This window comes from Zea mays, chromosome 6, assembly GCF_902167145.1.
Source record: "Zea mays cultivar B73 chromosome 6, Zm-B73-REFERENCE-NAM-5.0, whole genome shotgun sequence".
In the NCBI taxonomy this organism is placed as follows: Eukaryota; Viridiplantae; Streptophyta; class Magnoliopsida; order Poales; family Poaceae; genus Zea; species Zea mays.
Window position 1 is genome coordinate 106,197,205 of NC_050101.1, and position 4,430 is coordinate 106,201,634.

A 4,430-nucleotide genomic window follows, 5' to 3' on the forward strand; every position below is an offset into this window, starting at 1 on the left:
TATAGCTGACCCTCTAACCCTCCCTTAAATGCTATTGAATCATCACTTCTTCTAAAGACAGTGACACCTACATCAGTAAATAGACAGTTGTAACCCATTTGACACAATTGGGATACGGAAAGCAAATTGTAATCTAAAGAATCTACAAGAAAAACATTGGAAATAGTATGGTCAGGTGATATAGCAATTTTACCCAATCCTTTGACCAAACCTTGATTTCCATCCCTGAATGTGATAGCTCGTTGGGGATCTTGGTTTTTCTCATAAGAGGAGAACATCTTCTTCTCCCCTGTCATGTGGTTTGTGCACCCGCTGTCGAGTATCCAACTTGTGCCCCCGGATGCATAAACCTACAAAACAATTTTAGTTCTTGACTTTAGGTACCCAAACGGTTTTGGGTCCTTTGGCATTAGAAACAAGAACTTTAGGTACCCAAACACAAGTCTTGGAGCCCTTGTGTTTGCCCCCAACAAACTTGGCAACAACCTTACCGGATTTGTTAGTCAAAACATAAGATGCATCAAAAGTCCTAAATGAAATATCATGATCATTTGATGCATTAGGAGTTTTCTTTCTAGGCAACTTGGCACGGGTTGGTTGCCTAGAGCTAGATGTCTCACCCTTATACATGAAAGCATGGTTAGGGCCAGAGTGAGACTTCCTAGAGTGAATTCTCCTAATTTTGCTCTCGGGATAGCCGGCAGGGTACAAAATGTAACCCTCGTTATCCTGAGGCATGGGAGTCTTGCCCTTAACAAAATTAGACAATCTTTTAGGAGGGGCACTAAGTTTGACATTGTCTCCCCCTTGGTAGCCAATGCCATCCTTGATGCCAGGGCGTCTCCCATTATAGAGCATACTTCTAGCAAATTTAAATTTTTCATTTTCTAAGTTGTGCTCGGCAATCTTAGCATCTAATTTTGCTATATGATCATTTTGTTGTTTAATTAAAACCATGTGATCATGAATAGCATTGATATCAACATCTCTACATCTATCACAAATAGATACATGCTCAATAGTAGATGTAGAGGGTTTGCAAGAATTAAGTTCAACAATCTTAGCACGCAGAACATCATTGTTATCTCTAAGATTGGAAATTGTAACATTGCAAACATCTAATTCTTCGGCCTTAGTAACCAATTTCTCATTCTCATCTCTAAGGCTAGCAAGAGAATCATTCAATTCCTTAATCTTAGCAAGCAAATCATCATTATCATTTCTAAGATTGGGAATTGAAGCATCACAAACATGAGAATCAACCTTAGCAATTAAACTAGCATTTTCATTTCTAAGGTTATCAATGGTCTCATGGCAAGTGCTTAGCTCACTAGACAATCTTTCACATTTTTCAACTTGTAGAGCATAAGCATTTTTAACCTTAACATGCTTTTTATTTTCCTTGATTAGGAAGTCCTCTTGGGAGTCCAAGAGATCATCCTTCTCATGGATGGCACTAATTAGCTCATTTAGTTTTTCCTTTTGTTCCATGTTAAGGTTGGCAAAAAGGGTACGCAAGTTATTCTCCTCATCACTAGCATTATCATCACTAGAGGATTCATATTTAGTGGAGGATTTAGATTTAACCTTCTTTCTTTTGCCGTCCTTTGCCATGAGGCACTTGTGGCCGATGTTGGGGAAGAGGAGTCCCTTGGTGACGACGATGTTGGCGGCGTCCTCGTCGGAGGAGGAGTCGGTGGAGCTCTCGTCCGAGTCCCACTCCCGGCAAACATGGGCATCGCCGCCCTTCTTCTTGTAGTACCTCTTCTTTTCTCTCCTCTTTCCCTTCTTGTCGTCGCCCCTGTCACTGTCACTAGATATGAGACATTTTGCAATGAAATGACCGGGCTTACCACACTTGTAGCAAACTTTCTTGGAACGGGATTTGTAATCCTTCCCCTTCCGTTGCTTGAGGATTTGGCGAAAGCTTTTGATGATTAAAGCCATCTCCTCATTGTCGAGCTTGGAGACGTCAATTGGTTGTCTACTCGGTGTAGACTCCTCCTTCTTCTCCTCCGTTGCCTTAAATGCCACCGGTTGTGCTTCGGACGTGGAGGGTTCATCAAGCTCGTTGATCTTCTTTGAGCCTTTAATCATACATTCAAAGCTCACAAAATTCCCGATTACTTCCTCGGGGGTCATTAGTGTGTACCTAGGATTACCACGAATTAATTGAACTTGAGTGGGGTTAAGGAAAATAAGAGATCTTAGAATAACCTTAACCACTTCGTGGTCGTCCCACTTTTTGCTCCCGAGGTTGCACACTTGGTTCACCAAGGTTTTGAGCCGGTTGTACATATCTTGTGGCTCCTCCCCTTGGCGAAGACGGAAGCGACCGAGCTCCCCCTCGATCGTTTCCCGCTTGGTGATCTTGGTGAGTTCATCACCCTCGTGCGCGGTCTTGAGAAGGTCCCAAATCTCCTTTGCATTCTTCAACCCTTGCACCTTGTTGTATTCCTCCTTGCTTAGAGAGGCAAGGAGTATGGTTGTAGCTTGAGAGTTGAAGTGCTCGATTTGGGCCACTTCGTCCGTATCATAGTCTTCATCCCCTAAGGATGGTACCTGTGCTCCAAACTCAACAACATTCCATATACTTTTGTGGAGTGAGGTTAGATGAAATTTCATTAAATCACTCCACCTAGCATAATCTTTGCCATCAAAGGTTGGCGGTTTGCCTAATGGAACGGAAAGTAATGGAGTATGTCTAGATGTACGAGGGTAGTGTAAGGGGATCTTACTAAACTTCTTGCGCTCTTGGCGCTTAGAAGTTACGGACGGCGCATCGGAGTCGGAGGTAGATGTTGATGAAGTGTCGGTCTCGTAGTAGACCACTTTCCTCATCCTCTTGTGCTTGTCGCCTTTCCGATGCCACTTGTGGGAAGAAGATTTTCCCTTCTTCTCTTTGTGGTAAGAAGAAGAAGATCTTTTCTCCTTTCGCTTGGAGGAGTCCTTCTTCTTCTCCTTCCTCTTGGTACGGGATTCTTCCGATGAAGTGCTCCCTTGGCTCGTAGTGGGCTTGTCGCCGGTCTCCATCTCCCTCTTGGTGTGATCTCCCGACATCACTTCGAGCGGTTAGGCTCTAATGAAGCACCAGCCTCTGATACCAATTGAAAGTCGCCTAGAGGGGGGGGGGTGAATAGGGCGAAACTGAAATTTACGAAATTAATCACAACTACAAGCCGGGTTAGCGTTAGAAATATAATAGAGTCCGTGAGAGAGGGTGCAAAACAAATCGCAAGAGAATAATGAAGTGAGACACGCGGATTTGTTTTACCGAGGTTCGGTTCTCTCAAACCTACTCCCCGTTGAGGAGGCCACAAAGGCGGGTCTCTTTCAACCCTTACCCTCTCTCAAACGATCCCGCGGATCGAGTGAGCTTTCTCTTCTCAATCACTTGGAACACAAAGTTCCCACAAGGACCACCACAAGATTGGTGTCTCTTGTCTCAATTACAAGTGAGTTTGATCGCAATGAAAGAATCAAGAAAGAAGAAAGCAATCCAAGCGCAAGAGCTCGAAAGAACACAAGCAAATCTCTCTCTCTAATCACTAGGGCGTTGTGTGGAGTTTGGAGAGGATTTGATCTCTTTGATGTGTCTAGAATTAAATGCTAGAGCTCTTGTAAGTAGTTGAGAAGTGGAAAACTTGGATGCAATGAATGGTGTGGTGGTTGGGGTATTTATAGCCCCAACCACCAAACTAGCCGTTTGGAGAGGCTGTCTGTTCGATGGCGCACCGGACAGTCCGGTGCACACCGGACATGTCCGGTGCGACAGCCACGTCACCAAAAGTTGTTGGGTTCGACCGTTGGAGCTCTGTCTTCTGGGCCCGCCTTGATGTCCGGTGGCACACCGGACATGTACTGTTGAGTGTCCGGTGCGCCAGCATGGGCGTGTCTGACCTCTGCGCGAGCAGCGCGCGCATTTAATGCGCCTGCAGGTGACCGTTGGCGCCGAGTAGCCGTTGCCCCGCAGTTACACCGGACAGTCCGGTGTACACCGGACATGTCCGGTGAATTATAGCGAAGCAGCCGACGTGAATTCCCGAGGCTGGCGAGTTCCTGAGGCCGCTTTTCCTTGGAGCACCGGACACTGTCCGGTGTACACCGGACAGTCCGGTGAATTATAGTGGAGTTGCCTCTGGAAAATCCCGAAGGTGATGAGTTTGAGTTGGAGTCCTCTGGTGCACCGGACATGTCCGGTGGTGCACCGGACACTGTCCGGTGGCACACCGGACAGTCCGGTGCGCCAGACCAGAGATGCCTTCGGTTACCCCTTTGCTTTTTTGTTGAACCCAATACATGGTCTCTTTATTGGCTGAGTGTGTACCTTTGGCACCTGTATAACTTGTACACTAGAGCAAACTAGTTAGTCCAATTATTTGTGTTGGGCAATTTAACCACCAAAATTATTTAGGAACTAGGTGTAAGCC